Consider the following 18,015-nt stretch of genomic DNA (forward strand, 5'->3'; position numbering starts at 1 on the left):
TATATTTTTTTTTTTTTTTTTTTTTTGAGACAGAGTCTCACTCTGTCACCCAGGCTGAAGTGCGGTGTCGTGATCTTTGCTCACTGCAACCTCCACCTCCCAGGTTCAAGCAACTCTTATGTGTCAGCCTCCCGAGTAGCTAGGATTACAGGTACCCACTACCACATCTGGCTAATTTCTGTATTTTTAGTAGAGATAGGGTTTAACCTATGTTGGCCAGGCTGGTCTTGAACTCCTGGGCTCAAGCAATCAGCCTGCCTCAGCCTCCCAAAGTGCTAGGATTACAGGCCTGAGCCATCATGCCCATCCTTTATTATTATTTATTATTATTATTATTATTATTATTATTATTATTATTATTATAGAGATGGGGTTTCACTGTGTTGCCCAGGCAGGTCTAAAACTTCTGGCCTCAAGCGATCCTCCCTCCTCAGCCTCCCAAAATGCTGGGATTGCAGGCATGAGCCACTGCATCTGTCCAGATTCCCTTCTCCATAAAGCAGGCATATGGAAAGAGGGAAGTCCATCCAGGCAATATCAAAGTCCCATTGGTGCTGATGTGGGTGCTAAGACCACATGAATGGATGCATTCTGACTCTGCCACCTCTCAGCTATGTGACCCTGGGCTAATCAGCAAGTCCCTCTATAGCTCAGTTTCCTCATCTGTGAAATGGCACCAACAGTAGCCAACCCCAGCAAATACTGTGAAATATGCAGAACATCATCCAAATGGTGAGGATGATGAAGGTGCTATGTTACCAGAACACCTGGGCTTGAACCAGCTCCCCTTGTTGCAAGCTGTGTGACTTGGGGCTGATGCCCAAATCTTTCTGGGCCTCATTTGTTTCATCTGTTCAATGGGGATAATGGCACTCTTACTTCGTAGAGTTACGGAGGATTTTTTGAAATAATTGACATACAGCTCTTAGAACAGTACCTGACTCCTTGTAAGTGCTCACACCTGTGATCCCAGCACTTTGCAAGGCCAAGGCGGGCAGATCACTTGAGGTCAAGAGTTTGAGACCAGCGTGGCCAACATGGTGAAACCCCATCTACTAAAAACACAAAAATTAGCCAGTTGTGGTGGCAGGGTGCCTGTAATCCCAGCTACTCAGAAGGCTGAGGCAGGAGAATCGCTTGAACCTGGGAGACGGAAGTTGCAGTGAGCCGAGATCACACCACTGCACTCCAGCATGGGCGACAGAGTGAGACTCCATCTCAAATAATAGTATTAGTAATAATAATAGTATCATTTTTATCATCATTCTTACTAACGGTGTCTCACTCCTTGCCCTGCAGTTTTGCCTGTTTTCTTGGAATAACACTCTTCCACACCTTTCCCCTCAGGGATGGTCACGTTTAGCATCATGACCCTTCCCTGGGGATGAGTTAGCTCATTTCTGGAAAGCACTTTGGAACTATAGGTGCATTGCAGGCTGGAGACATCACGGGAGTTGTACCATATTTAAGCAATGGCAGATTCTTCTGCCTGGCACGGGGAGGACACAGAGGATACGGCCCTGGTGTCTTTTCTCTCTGCCTACCTCAGCTTTGCTCTGAGCCGTTTTCTATCCTGTTCAGGGCAGCCTGGGCCATTTGCCACTTTCAGCTTTCTCGGGTGAGGACGTCCTCCCGATGGTGCACCTCTTAACACACACCTGGTGCTGTTGTTGAAAAAGCAACAATTGACTCCAGCGCCAGCACTGAGAGGCTTGACCTTAAAATTAGCAGGTGCCACTGGAAGATCGCTGTTAGCTCTTTTGACTGGAACACACCGTTCCCCAGGTGGCATGTGGCTGAATACAGTGCAAGGATTGGCTCTGCTCTCAGGTGGCCTGCTCCACGCTCCTGAGCTCCAGGTGGAAGCTGTGATCATTATTTCTTCAACAGACACATATATAGCAGCATTAACTATGAGCCTTATAGTGTGTGTATGTATGTGTATATATATATATATGTGCACATTTGTATGTGCACGTATGTGCATACGTGTGCCTATGAACGTGTTCTGAGCACTTTACAAATATCAATGTATTTTATCCTCCCAACAACCCATTTTACATATAAGACTGAGGCACAGAGAGGTTAAGTTACTGTCCCAAGATCACACATCTGGAGAGTGGCGAGGCCAAGATTTGAACATATGTACCTTTGTACCATATGTACCAACTTTTGTATTTTCTTTTTGGGATACACTGTTGCTCTGTCACGCAGGCTGGAGTGCAGTGGCATGATCACGGCTCACTACAACCTCAACTTCCAGGTTCAAGCTATTCTCCCGCCTCAGCCTCCCGAGTAGCTCGGACCACAGGTACACACCACCATGCCCAGCTAATTTTTACTTTTTTTTTTTTTGCAGAGATGGGGTTTCCCTATGTTACCCAGGCTGGTCTAGAACTCCTAGGTTCAAGCAATTCCCCCACCTCAGCCTCCCAACCTGCTGGGATTACAGGCATGAGCCACTGCACCCAGGTCCTCCGTCCTTACAAAGGTCGCCAAGCACAATCTTGTGAGCCTGGCCCTATCCACACCCATACACAACATGGTGTGTATTTTTCAAACAAAAACTGAACAAACACCTCTGGTTTGGGTTCCCCTCACACTTGTTCTGGGTTTATTGACTCTATGTTGTGGGCCTAGACAAAGCAACGTCTGGAGGTCCTAGACCCAGGGACCGGACAGACTGGGTTCAAATCCTGGCTCTTCCACTTCTGCCTGAGTGCTCTCTCTGAACCTGTCTTTTTTTATCTATAAAAGGGAGATAATTTTGTAAAACTCATCACTTGGTCAAACTGCTTTGAGCATGCAAATGAGTTCATATGTATAAACCTCTTAGAATGTCCCAGGCAAAGAACAAGCACTTCATTCAGATCAACATTTATTTAGCATCTACTGTGTACCCATGACTATTCGAGGTGATGAGGAGACCCTCTGGTTCTTATGAGGCAGTGAGGTGGTGGAGGGTGGGAACCTAAACATTGACGATGGTGTGTTAGCAGGTGGGAAAAACAATAAAGTCGGGTAAAGGGAGTTTGGGAGTGCTGTGTTCCAGTCCTGGCCCTGCCACTTTCTGGGGTGCAAGATACAGCACTGAATAGGGTGGTCAGAATAGGCCTTATTGGGAAAGTGATATTTGAGCAGACGATCTAGATGTCAGCACATGTTGCTACTGTTTGATGGCACTAATATGAGTTTGAGTTTCATTTGCAAGTCTATCTATCTATATATAGATATGAAATTTGGTCCATTTATTTATGCTGATAAATTAATTGATGTTGAAATTACAATTGAATGTTTTATTGATAAACGGATACCCACATACTGTTTTTCCAGGAATTGTTAGGAATTTTGGGGTTTTCTTTAGATTTTGATTATTTTTTATTTGCTTAATTTTTTCTTTTTTTTTTATTTTGTTTTTCCACAAGTTATTGGGATACAGGTGGTATTTGGTTGCATGTTTTTCAGTGGAGATTTGTGAGAACCTGGTGTACCCATCACCTGGGCAGTATACACTGCACCATATTTGTTGTCTGTTATCCTATGCTCCCCTCTTACTCTTCCCCCCAAGTCTCTAAAGTCTATTGTACCATTATTTTACTCACCCACATTCTTTGGCCTGAGATGATGAGTGGTCATGACTCCCAGATCCCTTCTTGTTTCTCTATCAAAAATCTTTACTAACATCCTGGCCTAGGGAACCCATTCCCTTTCCCCATCCCCAGTGGGAGAAGGGGCTTCCTCCCCAGCTTATTTGCCAGCTCATAGGAAAGGTATGTAGGAGAGGATTGTAGTCGTCTTGAAGCTGGTCAGATGTTGAAGAGATGATAATATTTGCTGATCAAGAGAGACAAAGCAATGCTGGAAGAAGAGGCTGTGTTGGTTAACACCAGCTGCAATAACCAATAAAACCAAAAATCTCTGGCTAAGAGTATACAAGAGTGAGAAATCAACTTCTAAAGTACAACTGGTGGCCGGATGTGGTGGCTCATGCCTGTAATTCTAGCACTTTGGGAGGCTGTGCTGGGAGGGTTGCTTGAGCCCAGTAGTTCAACACCAACCTGGGCAACATAATGAGACACCATCTCTACTAAAAATAGAAAATAATAAAGTACAACTGGTGAGGGTTGCAATGAGGTGGAGTAGTGGGTGACTCAAATATGGTTTGATTCCATGCAGTCACTCAGGGATCCAGGCTGTTGGAGGCTCTCCCTGCTTAAACACGTGGTTTCCAAGGTTGTTCTAAGAGCCTACATTGAGACAGCAATTGAGGGAAAGGGAAAGTGGAGTGGGAGGTACTTATGAAGGTTCCTGGAAGTAGTGAACAGAACTTCTGCCTGCATTCTATTGGGTGGAATTTAGTCATGTGGCCCAGGCTAGCTGCACGGGAGGCTGGGAAATGTAGTCTCTGATTAGGCTGCCATTTCCCAGTCCCACTTGTGAATGTTTAGTGGGAAGCTCACCATGTTTGCACCAGGGATTCAGTCTACCTCCCACTCATGCCTCAACTATGTATCAGGCACTGTCTTAAGTACTTTACATATCAGTCTCCCTAACGCAAACAACTTTACTCAGTGGGTGCTTTATTAGTCACATTTATTAGTGAGAAAATGGAAACCCAGAGCTGTTAAATATCTTGCCCAAGGTCACAGAGCTAGGAAGTGGCAGAGTTGGAATTTGAATCCAGGAAATCTGCCTGCAGAGCCCCACGTTTAGTATAAATTCATTGTAGCTTAGAAAGAAGCAGAAGGGCCCTAGAAGTTGACGTGATCCATTTTTTGGTCACTAAGGAACTGACTAAATTGACTGCTTGTAAAAGTGAGTCCTGGACAGGCACAGTGGCTCAGGTCTGTAATTCCAGGACTTTGGGAGGCTGAGGCGGGCAGATCACCTAAGGTCAAGAGTTCAAGACCAGCCTACCCAACATGGCAAAACCCTCTCTCTACAAAAACACAAAAATTAGCCGAGTGTGGCAGTGGGCATCTGTAATTCCAACTACTCAGGAGGCTGAGGCAGGCGAATCGCTTGTACCTGGGAGGTGGAGGTTGCAGTGAGCGAAGATCACACCACTGCACTCCAACTTGAATGATAGAGCGAGACTCTGCTTCAGGACCAACATGGCCCCCTGGGTTCTAGGTCAGAGTTTCTCTGCCACAGCACTGATGGCTTTGGGGGCTGCATTATTCTCAGCTCCAAAATGGGAGCTGTCCTGCGCACTGCCTCAACTCACTTGATGCCAGTAGCGCCCGCGCCCCAGTTGTGAGAACCAAAAATGTCTCCACACATTGCCAAATGTCCCCTGGGAGGTGAAATCACCCCTGGTTGAAAGTCACTGTTCTAGATTGTTAAATATTATCTTACACTATAGCACAAGTCCAAGGCAAACTGACTTAGAAATTACCAACCTTGCAAAAAATAGAAGATTTCATAAAGTCAGTGAGCATGATGGTGGCAAGCTGCTGAAATCACACCCCCAGACACTAACAGATGGGATCTGGACAGTATTCATCTAGTTAAAAATTGACAAGGACTGCAACACTGCAGGCTCTTCAAAAGAGAATCATCTGAATAACAAGGGGTCAAGACAGGGGTAATTGGTGAAAGCCCTTGCTCATAATTTGAAAGTATAAATAGGCATCTTGAAAATTCATCCTGCAGGGGTCAAAAGTCAAATGTGCAGTGTTATGCGTGACCAGTCGATTTGGGAGGGGAAATTGCATGCACACACGAGAGCTTGCACACACACACACACAAACCTGTTCAAGTGTGTGTGCGCCAGTGCTCAGTGAGGACCATTTCCCCAGCCTGTCTGTTCATCTTGCTTTGGGGTGACCCTATGGGAGAGGCAGAAATTCTTGGATCATACTTTTCTAATGAATATTGTAATTGCTAACTTCTGATGGGTGCTGACTTTTTCATCTTTGCAGCACTGTGCATAGATTTTTTTCACTCTCCCCGTTTTACAGATGAGAAAACTGAGGCTCAGAAAGATTGATTAGCTCTACACGAAGCCAGGATTCAGGCTCAGCCCGGCTCCAGGAATCATGTTTTGAGTTACGTAGCTTCCCTGATTCTGAGGGACCCCCCACTTCTGAAATCTTCTAATCTCACTCCCCATGGCCCTTTCCTATTGACCAGAGGCACCCCAGCTCCTGACTCGTCCATTATCTTATGAAACATGACCAGGATGTGTGAATTCAAAGGAGAGACTGAGCTTCATGGGGAAAACGAAGCAGAAAAAGAAAGGTGGAGATTGGTGGTTGTTTTTGGCATGGTGAGGAGCCTGTCATTGCTTGAAGAAAGCAAGAAAGGAGATTGCTGGGGCTTGGATCCATCTCGGGGTGCCTGTGGGTCTGTCTGTAAAAATGAGAAATGGTCGTGCTCATTAGAGGATTATGACCGTTAGGCCATGGGATAGCAATTTTGGGACTTTTTTCTGCTAAGACAAAGAATAGTATGGTTCAGGTTCATTTTGCTCCTGCTTTCCCAAGCCCTACATCTCTTCTGAGCTTTTTTTTTTTTTCTCCTCCTCCTTCTTCTTCTTCTTTCTTCTTTCTTCTTTCTTCTTTCTTCTTCTTCTTCTTTCTTCTTCTTCTCATTTTTGGATCTGGACTTCTGCTGACTCATCTCTCTGAGCAAGGAAGGAGGGAGGAAGTCAGAATTGCTCATTGACCGTTTTCTTTCTTCAGTGACTCAGCTGTGATTCACATTTTAATTAATGGAGGAGAAAAAACCTGATCAGTCCTAAGGCATCTGCCCCATCACGCATAACTCCAGGCTGGTGATAATAATACCTGAGAAAAGTGGGGTGTCCTGAATTAAACTATGGCTCATTCCCCACATTAGTCTTGAGGACTCCACCAGGCCCTGTAAGTTCCAGGTCTCCAGTGGGTCTCCCTGAACCAGAGCAGCTAGTCCAAGCCCCAAACAGCATTTCTGCAGAGTTAGTCTGAGGTCAGGGCAAGAAACAGAGGCTCAAGCCCTCCTGGGATCGCAGGAGGATCATGGGAATGTAATATCGTTTCCTGAGTTGGTCTTTGGCTATAATCCCAGGCTCAAGCCTGGCCTCCCTCCCCTCGGGGCCTGAAATTTGTCAGAGCCGATTGCAGGGGCAGCTTCTGTGCTTTTTGTTTGCCCAGAGAATGAGAAGAGTCCACATCATCATGACCGCTACTTCCTGAGCACTTACTATGCATCAGGTGGCGTGCTCAGCACTTTTCATGAATGATCACATTGAATCCTCACTGTCCACAAAAAGAGCTTTTATATAATTCTCCATCCTCCCTAGGAGGAAACCGAGGCTTGGCAATTGCCCAGTGTAGACAATGAGTAAAGAATCGGGCAGGATATGAACCCAACCCTTTCCCACCTGTGAGCCAGAGCTTGCATCCACTATACTTCTCTGCCTTCCAGTCAGCTGCAAAGAAAAATTGGAAGCCGATAACTCATTCAACAAACACTTATTGAGCCTTTCCATCTGCTCAGCCCTGTTCTAGGCACCAGAGATCCATCGGTGAACCAGAGACCAATCCATGGTCTCATGAAACTGAAACCAGTTTAGCTGCCCAAGTGTATTAGTTACTGTTTATAAGTTCCTATTAAGTGTATTAGATATGCTTGCAGCTGTAACAAAGAATCCCAACATGCATAAGGGCTCAAAACAATAAAAATTTAGTTCTTGCACGGATAAAGTTCAAAAGGTGTGCTCTTTTTTTTTCCCCTCTTTTGCGACAGAGTTTTGCTCTTGTCCTCCAGGCTGGAATACGATGGTGCGATCTCAGCTCACTGCAACCTCCACCTCCTGGGTTCAAGCAATTCTCCTGCCTCAGCCTCCCTAGTAGCTGGGATTACAGGTGCCCACCACCACATCTGGCTAATTTTTTGTATTTTTGGTAGAGATGGGGTTTCACCATGTTGGTCAGGCTGGTCTTAAACTCACCTGTCTCGGCCTCCCAAAATGCTAAGATTACAGGCGTGAGCCACCGTGCCCGGCCAAAAGGTGTATTCTTAAATAGCAGGCACCTCTCCTCTAAGCAGTAAGTCAGGGACCCAGGCTTGTTCCATATAGTGGCTCCTCATCTTCAACCCATGGCTTCCAAAGTCTCCATGCTTCTTGATATCAAGCCACAGAAGGGAAAAGAGCCTGAGGAGGGCACAGGAGAAATGTTTCTGGGACAGACCCAGAAGTAATCCATATGACTTCCATCTACTTCCCACTGGCTAGAGCTTACATGGTGGCAGCCACTTGCATCCAGGAGGGGAGACAGACATCAGTCTCTGCATGGGTCCTCACTGAGAATCAAGCTCCACATTTTGATCTATGTCACCTCCTTGCAAGCCCTACCTTAGGACAATTTTAAGGGACACTCCTATCTTCTTCCACCCTTAGGACAGTTTTAAGGGACACTCCTGTGTTCTTCCACCCACCTCCTCTGTTTCTTGGGCTTCCTGCTCTCAGGATTTGCCTTTGCCTTACAATGGAGTGAAGCAAGAATCTGAAAGAATGTCCCTCCCCACAATTTGAAGTCTTATTTGAAAAAAAGCAGTAGAGCATCCCTGCCCCTTGAGGTGGGGAAGCCTAGAATCAAATCCTGCTTCTCCACACTTTGACCTCAGAAACTGGGGGGACTTCAAGGTCTTCAAGTGGGCAGCTTTCATGGACCATTAATTCCTCCCACCTCGTACCAATCAGGGCCCTAACAGGAAAAAGAATAACTTCTAGATGGTTCAAATGAAGACCATGTCATGAAGAGACGCCTTAAAGAGATGGGAGCAGATGAGAGAAATAGATAACGGCTGTTTGAGGTCCTCAGAGAGGAGCCATCGTGAGCCCTACATTCCTGGAACCCAGTGGAGGCAGAGCTGTGCAGAAGGGACTACTGTCAGAACCAGAGAGGGAACAGGGAAGCAATATTCCAACCTCTTTCCCTCCCCTCATCTTCTGCCAGCACTTCCCCTCAGCCAAACCCAACCGGAAACCTGAACAAAGCATTGTGGGAGTTGTAGTCTTCAAGGGTCCGCCTCGAGGGCACAGAGCCCGCTGGAGCATTGACCTAGAGGGCACACAGGGAATAACTAGTTTGCACCAGCATGTGACGGACTGCACGCCCTCGATTATGTAATCCACTCTATAATTCAACTGCAGAGCTGCATGGTACAGCAGGATAGCCACTAGCCACACGAGGCTATTTAAATATAAATGTACATTCATTAAAATTTAACCAAATGAAAATTTTAGGCGCTCAGCTCCATTTCAAATGCTCATTAGCCACACGTGGCTCTTGGCTACCATATTGGACAGATCAGAATAGAACATTTCCATCATCCCAGAAAGTTCTAGGGGCCAGCACAGCTGTGGTGTAACCTGAGCCCATGCAGGTTACCGACTGGAGGAGAGAGAAAACAGCACAAGAGGCAGTTTTGAAGGGAGAGAGCTGTGGATCAGTAGGGAGGAGACGCTCTAGGTAAAGGAGCAGTTGAGAAGCAAGAAAGTTGAGTGAGCTGCTTTGCTGGGATGGAGGCTTCCCTCACGGGGAAGAGGAGAGTCAGAAAGCTTCAGTGGCTGCTTTGAGAACTTCATTTTGGGGTATTGTTTTCTGAGCCCCAAGAGTTTGCTTATCAGTGAAGTGGGTGTAGGCGCCCACCTCCCACAGTGAGGACGCTGTGAATAGGGCTTTGGAAGAGTAGAACTATGAAATATTTGTTGTTGCCATGTGGGGAAATGGTCACTAAAGCCAAAATCATTCAAGAGAAGAAGCAGGAAGAGTCCTTTCTTTCCTGCAGGTATCCCCTTAAGCTGAGTCTTCAGGATCCCCCGACAACATTTTCTTCATCGCTAATCAACACTTCATTAAATTCACCCCAACCCTGCTTCAAACCTTCACCTGCTCCTTGGGATCTTGCCAGCTTTTTCTGATGAAGTTAGTAGGCAACTGTATGGCGAGATCATCATCTCATGTTTTGTTTTGTTTTGTTTTTACGCTCTGACTTTGAGAAATCCTTGTCCTTTTACTTTTCCAAACCTGAAAGCATCGCAGAGAAGTTACAAGTAAGCGGGACATGGGCTTAGGACCCAGCTCAGCCATGTGCTAGCTGTGTGAACGCGAAGCAGTGACTCCACCTCTCTGACCTGGAAAGTAGAGGGAATGATAGGACCCACCACACCTGTGGGGTCATTGTGGGGATTGAATAAAATAATACATAAGACTTGGCCCACAGCAATAATGTTAGCTACTTCCTAAATATATTTTTAACCTTTTATTGGATATAACATACATACAGAAAAGCACACGTATCATACAAGAAGAGCTTGAGTGATTTTCAAAAACTGAGCCCAGTCATGTAACCAGCACCAAGTTCTAGAAATAGAACATGGCTGAGTGAGGCTGAGGCAGGAGACTCGCTTGAACCCATGAAGCAGAGGTTGCAGTGAGCAGAGATCACGCCACCGCACTCCAGCATGAGCGAGCGAGAGAGAGAGAGGAAAAGAGAGAAAAGGAAGGAAAGAAAAGAGGAAGACAGAAACAGAGAGAGAGAAAGAAAGATAAAGAAAAAGAGAAAGGAGGCCGGGCGCGGTGGCTCAAGCCTGTAATCCCAGCACTTTGGGAGGCCGAGACGGGCGGATCACGAGGTCAGGAGATCGAGACCATCCTGGCTAACACAGTGAAACTCCGTCTCTACTAAAAAATACAAAAAACTAGCCAGGCGGGGTGGCGGGCGCCTGTAGTCCCAGCTACTCGGGAGGCTGAGGCAGGAGAATGGCGTAAAACCCGGGAGGCGGAGGATGCAGTGAGCTGAGATCCGGCCACTGCACTCCAGCCTGGGCGACAGAGCGAGACTCCGTCTCAAAAAATAAAAAAAATAAAAAAAATAAAAAAATAAAAAAAAAAAAGAAAAAGAGAAAGGAAAAGAGAAACAGAGAAGGAAAGAAAGAAAAGAGGAAGACAGAGAGAGAGAAAGATAAAGAAGGAAAAAAGAAGGAAAGCAAGAAAGAGGAAGGAAGGGAGGGAGGAGGAGGAGAGGGAGGGAAGAGGGAGGGAGGGAACAACTACAACTTCAAGGAAGGAAGGAAGGAAAGGGAGGGAGGAAGGAAGGGAGGAAGGAAGGAAGGAAACAGCTGCAGCTTCAAGAAAGAGAGGGAGGGAGAAGGAAGGAGGGAAGAAAAGAAGGAAGGAAGGAAGGAAAAGGAAGGAAGAAAAAAAAACAGAAGAGCACCAACCTTTAGAAACCCCCTTGTGCCTCTGCAGTCACCAGTAACCTCATCCTGACTTCAAACAGTGTAGATTAGTTTTGCTTGGTTTTGAACTTTAAGCACATGGGGTCATACAGCATGCATGCATTGGCTTCTTTCCCTTGACGTATGTGTGAGATTCATCCGTGCTGTTGCTGTTCATTCGTTCTCATCACTGTGTGTGCTGAACCACGTGTTCATTCATTCTACTAATGGTGGGCATTTGGGTGCTTTCTACTTTGGGGCTATTCCGGAGAAAGCTACTTTGAACACACTCAGATATGTCTGTGGGTTCCACTCTTCACATTTCTATGAGAGATATTCCTAGGACTGGAACGTCTGAGTCGGAGGGAGGAATTGGTTTAGCTTTGGTAGGAACTGCCTAACAATTGGCCAGGCACAGCGGCTCACTCCTGTAATCCCAGCACTTTGGGAGGCTGAGGCGGGCAAATCACTTGAGCTCAGGAGTTCTAGACCAGCCTGGCCAATGTGGTGAAACCCCTGGCCAATATGGCAAAACCCCATCTCCACAAAAAAGTACAAAAATTAGCTGAGCGTGGTGGCGCATGCCTGTAATCTCAGCTACTCAACAAGCAGAGGCAGGAGAATCACTTGAACATGGAAGGCAGAGGTTGCAGTGAGCAGAGATTGCACCACCGCACTCCAACCTGGGCAGCAGAATACATGAAACTCCACAAGAAGGAAGGAAGGAAGGCGGGACGGAGGGAGGGGAAACTGCCTAACAGTGTTCCCAAGTGGTTGGACCAGTTTAAACTCCCACCACCTGTGAATGAGAGTTTGTTTTTATTTTGCTCCTGGAGTGCCTCTCCTGTAGCAGATTCCCACCGAATGTCTGGGAATTCAAATGCAAATGCACTTGTTCATTTCCTCAAGAGCTTTCACTCCATCAGTTGGATTCATCCATTGGCTCTCCCATCTCCACTGACACTATGTTCTCGCCTCTATTTGGAAGCCATCCTGCCTCCACCCGCCCAAATCACATTATCTTCTCCTTCCAGCCTCTCAAGGAGAGGTTTCTCTTTCACCACCTCCTCTATCCCTGGTGACTGGCAAGGTCATGTAGCAGTACCCTTCAAAATACTCATGACTCTGAATCCACTGGCCTTCACTACTTCCCCTTCTTTCTCTTTCTTTCTTTTCTTTTTTTTTTTTTTTTTTTTTTTTTGAGTGGAGTTTCACTCTTGTTGACCAGGCTGGAGTGCAGTGGCACAAACACAGCTCACTGTAGACTCAACCTCCTGAGCTCAAGGGATCTTCCTGCCTCAGCCTCCTGAGTAGCTAGGACCACAGACATGCGCCACTGTGCCCAGCTGATTTTTTTTTCTTTTTTTTTTTTTTTTGGCATGGTCTCACCCTGTCAACCAAGAACAGTGGCATGATCACAGCTCACTGCAGCCTTGACCTCCCAGGCTCATGTGATTCTCCCACCTCAGCCTCCCGAGTAGCTGGGGCTACAGGCGCAAGCTACCATATCTGGCTAATTTTTGTACTTCTTATAGAGACCAGGTTTCACCATGTTACCCAGGCTGGTCTTGAACTCCTGGGCTCAAGCAGTCCTCCTACCTCAGCCTCCCAAAGTGCTCAGATTACAGGTGTGAGCCACCATGCCCAGCCATGGCTAATTTCTTCATTTTTTTGTAAAGACAAGGTCTCACTTTGTTGCCTAGGCTGGTCTTGAACTCCTGAACTGAAGCATTCCTCCTGCCCCAGCCTCCCAAAGTGCTAGGACTACAGATGTGAGCCAGTGCACCCGGCAGCTTCCCCTTCTTGACTTCTCCAGAGCACACATCCCTCTCGAATTCCTGTCTGTTCTAGAATCACTTACCTCACCACTTTCTGGGGTTTTTGCCTCTGTTCCTACTCCTCTTTATTTAAGAAAACACTGCAGTTTAAGAGGCTTCAGAAACCACCCAAAATAGAAACTTGTCCTTTTGTTCAATCCTTTACTTCAAAAGACAAATAAAATGAAGAATTGCTCTCTGTGCAGAAGGTTAAGGAGCTTGAGAGGACCTTCTGTGAGTGGGGAGAACTTTACATTAAAGGGAAAAAAATGCTGGAGAATAGCTGTGAACCCAGGAAGGGAGACGGACTTCCTCCACTGAACTTTTAAAGCACAAACTCTAAGGCAAAAAAGACTCGATTACACGCAAACTAAGATATTTGTTCAAATAAAGATGCAGTCGGGGCCAGGTGTGATGGCTCAGGCCTGTAATCCCAGCACTTTGGGAGGCCGAGGCAGGCAGATCACGAGGTCTAGAGATCGAGACCATCTTGGTCAACATGGTGAAGCCCCATCTCTACTAAAATACAAAAAATTAACCGGGCATGATGGCGCGTACCTGTAGTCCCAGCTACTTGGGAGGCTGAGGCAGGGGAATCGCTTGAATCCGGGAGGCAGAGTCTGCAGTGAGCTGAGATCGCGCCACTGCACTCCAGTCTGGTGACAGAGCGAGACTCCGTATAAATAAATAAATAAATAAATAAATAAATAAATAAATAAGCAATTGGGGGTGGTTCGGGAACCAAACCTTACATCCAGGTGCTGGTTGTCCCATTTCCTGTGAATCCTTGGCTGAGTTATCAACCTCTCTGGGCCTCAGTTTCCTCATCAATAAAATGGAGAAAATAGTATCTACCTACGGAATTGTTGTGAGTTTTGAATGAGTTAATATTTATAAATCATTTAGAATAGGAACTAGCACATGGTAAATAGTTGATAGAATCGTAGAAAAAAACTGATTGGGGGTTAATTTCTAACCGCTGTTTGTTACAGAGGTCCTCCCTAGCACTGCGTGGTCATTTTAAATTTAAATGATTCAGAATTAAATGAAATTTAAAACTCAGTTCCTCATTCACACTAGCCACATTTTAAGTGCTCAAAACCCACAGGTGACTGGTGGCTACCATACTTGGCAGCACAGATTGAGAACAGATTTATCATCTAGAAAGTTCTGTCAGACAGTGTTGATCAAGGCTACATGAGGGTCTGGGTGCAGTGGCTCACACCTGTAATCCCAGTACTTTGAAAGGCCAAGGTGGGAGGACCACTGGAGGCCAGGGCACCAGCCTGGGAAACAGAGAGACCCCATCTCTACCAACATTTTAAGAATTAGCCAGGCAAAGTGTTACATGCCTGTAGTCCCAGCTACTCAGGAGGCTGAAACAGGAGGATTGCTTGAGCCCAGGAATTTGAGGCTGCAGTGAGCTATGATGGCACTGCTGCACTCCAGTTTGGGTGACAGAGTGAGACCTGTCTCTAAACATAAAAAATAAAAATTTAGATGGGTCGTAGTGGCTCCCGCCTGTAATCCCAGCACTTTGAGAGGCCAAGGTGGGCAGATCACAAGGTCAGCCATCCTGGCTAACATGGTGAAACCCCGTCTCTACTAAAAATACAAAAAAATTAGCCAGGCATGGTGGCACATGCCTGTAGTCCCAACTACTTGGGAGGCTGAGGCAGGAGAATTGCTTGAACCCAGGAGGCTTCAAGAATTGCTTGAACCCAGGAGGTTGCAGTGAGCCAAGATTGTGCCACTGCAGTCCAGCCTGGGCGACAGAGTGAGACTCCGTCTCTAAATAAATAAATACATACATACATACATACATACATACATACATACATACATACCTGAGGGAATGTCTGCAAGTCAACCAGAATAACACAGCAACCCCAAAAGGAAAACAGGCCGAAAATGTGAGCACACAGATCAGGAAAGTGAAGTCTGAAAAGCTAATCAGCCTATGACATTTGTAATCAGAAAGATGGAAATGAAAGCAGTATCTCTGTACGGCTTTAATACTGGGGGAAAAAATAGGTGAATAAGCCAAGGGTTTCCAGGGATGTGGGAACGGAGGAAAGTCTTGCACCACTCAAAGGGGTGTGGCCCAGGGAGGCCACTCTGGAGACATATCAGCAGTATTCAGTCCAATGAAGTCCAGCACCATCAGCGGTTATGTCCCCAGGCACCCATCTCAGGCACCTTCTTACCAGGTTTGTTAGGGGCAGGTACTAGAATGCTTACTCCAGCACCATCTATATAGGGGGAGCTGAAGGCCACCTGGTGTCCCTCCTGGGGACCAGGAGGCGGCATATGACAGAGGCAGCCATGGAGCACCAGAATGAATGAAAGCTCCAGACCGCATATCCAACAGATACTATGGGATGGGGCTTTTAAAAATATAGTTGTTGCCGGGCACGGTGGTTCATGCCTGTAATTCCAGCACTTTGGGAGGCCTAGGCAGGTGAATCACCTGAGGTCAGGAGTTCGAGACCAGCCTGGCCAACATGGCAAAACCCTGTCTCTACTAAAGATACAAAAATTAGCTGGATATGGTGGCGGGCGCCTGTAATCCCAACTACGCGGAGGCTGAGGCAAGAGAATCGCTTGAACCTGGGAGGCGGAGGTTGCAGTGAGCCGAGATCGTGCCACTGCACTCCAGCCTGGGTGACAAGAGCAAAACTCTGTCTCAAAAAATTTGAAAAACAAAAAATAAAAATATGGTTCTGGGTGAAAACAGGAAACAACAGAATGTGTCTAACTTCATCCTGCTTATGTCAGCTAAAAATAGACACACTCAAAATATCGCACGTGTTTTTGGGAGAATGCACTCCTATAAGGCCAAATTAAACATTCTCTCAGTTGTCTTGGAGGGAGAAGAAGGGAAGTAGGATGTGGAGATGAAGGGGAATTCATGCATGAATGAATGAAGGTATAAACAAGAGAGAGGCATTGCATAGACTAAAGGTGAAGATATCTCATAACCTGAGAAGAGCAAAGAACTTGACTCTGCATTTGAAGATTCAGAAAATGAATTTCAGAAATAGTTTTCTCGCCGGGGGGTGGCTCACTCCTGTAACCCCAACACTTTGGGAGGGCGAGGCAGGTGGATCACTTAAGGTCAGGAGTTCGAGACCAGCCTGGCCAACATGGTGAAACCTGGTCTCTACTGAAAATACAGAAATTAGCCAAGCATAGTGGCATGTGCCTGTAATCCCAGCTACTCAGGAGACTGAGGCAGGAGAATCACTTGAACCCGGGAGGCAGAGGTTGCATTGAGCCGAGATCACGCCATTGTACTCCAGCCTTGGCAACAAACAGAGCAATACTTTGCCTCAAAAAAAAAAAAAAAAAAAAAAAAAGAAGAAGAAGAAGAAGAAAGCTGGGTGATTTAAGAATGAACTTGAAGGGGATCACTCAGTCCTCAATTTAGGAGTGGCAAGAATATAGACTGTATGGGAAGCAGTTCTGCTCCTTGGTACCCATCTCAGAAATATTTGGCCTGAGTCTGTAAGAGGCAGGTACTTCATCTAACCTGAGGTTAGGGAGTCACTACATCCCCATCTCCTCCCCTGCTTTCTAACCATGCTAATGTCTCCTTCTCACTCTCTTGTCTCGTCTCCTTCTCACTCCCCTAATCTGCCTATTTACATTTTGGGCCTGTTTTCCTATTGGGGTTGCTATGTTATTCTTGCTGATTTGCAGACATTCCTCTATGTCATCTTTTTAATTTGTTTTAATTTTAGAGACAGGATGTCATTCTGTTGTACTGGCTGTAGTGACGTAGCTCACTGCAGCCTCAAACTCTTGGGCTCAAACTCCTGTCCTCTGCCTCCAGTTCTCAATTGGTAACCTCACTTCTCTCCATGAGGTCTCTCCAGCCCCAGGGCCTTTGCACATGTTCCCCTCTCTTCTGAGTGGCACATGGTAGTTGTTCCTCCATAAATCTTTATTGACATCCTGACTTCCAACCAGCAGAGAAAACTTGAGCTCCTTCCCATGCTCAGGCTAGTGAAGGCATGCGCTTGGCTGAGGCCCCAGTGGGGAAGGTGAGTGGTGTGGCAGAGTTAACCAGGAGCAGCATGGTGGAATGGGTGAAGCAAGACGCAACACCCAGGCACCACATGTTGGCTGGACAAGTCGTTTAACCCCATGGGTCTCAATTTCCCTATCAATGAAAGGGAGAATAGAACAAGTCCCTGGTAAGCAGCATAAAATGAGTTCGCAGACTGTAAAGTAACAAGCACACAACCTGGCAGAGAATAAATTTAATGAATATTGGCTCCTTATATCAGCAAGTTCTGATATAACCTAGCTACAATTAAGAAAATAAAAATAGAGGCCAGGCACGATGGCTCACACCTGTAATCCCAGCACTTTGGGGGGCCAAGACAGGTGGATCACCTGAGGTCAGGATTTCGCGACCAGGCTGGCCAACATGGTGAAACCCCATCTCTACTAAAAATACAAAAAATTAGCCAGGCATGGTGGCACATGCCTGTAGTCCCAGCTACTTGGGAGGCTGAGGCAGGAGAATCACTTGAACCCGGGAGGTAGAAGTTGCAGTGAGCCGAGATTGCGCCGCTGCACTCCTGTCTGGTGACAGAGTGAGATTTGTCTCAAAAGCAAAAGAAGTCTGGAGGCCAGGAGGTTGGTTGCAGGGTTGGTTCCATGGCTCAACAATGCCTCCAAAGAGTCCTTTTCATCTTTCCACTCTAACATCATCACTGTAAGGACTTTCTTTAACATTTACCACTCACAGCCCCAAGATGACTGCCTCGGTGCCTCGGTTCTTTTTTTTTTTCCTTCAGATGGAGCCTCACTCTGTTGCCCAGGCTGGAGTGCAGTGGCGCGATCTCGGCTTACTGCAACCTCTGCCTCCCAGGTTCAAGTGATTCTCCTGTCTCAGCCTCCTCAGTAGCTGGGATTACAGGTGCCCGCCACTGCACCTGGCTAATTTTTGTATTTTGTTTTTAGTAGAGATGGGGT

The 18,015-nt window shown here is 46.4% G+C and overlaps 1 protein-coding gene across 3 annotated transcripts in view; it reads left to right on the forward strand.

Moving 5' to 3' along the window:
• The window catches only part of CACNA1A (calcium voltage-gated channel subunit alpha1 A), a 312,076-nt gene that overhangs the window by 101,049 nt on the left and 193,012 nt on the right, over window positions 1–18,015 (forward strand). The window lies entirely within an intron of this gene.

This window comes from Piliocolobus tephrosceles, chromosome 21 (genome assembly GCF_002776525.5).
Source record: "Piliocolobus tephrosceles isolate RC106 chromosome 21, ASM277652v3, whole genome shotgun sequence".
NCBI lineage: Eukaryota > Metazoa > Chordata > Mammalia > Primates > Cercopithecidae > Piliocolobus > Piliocolobus tephrosceles.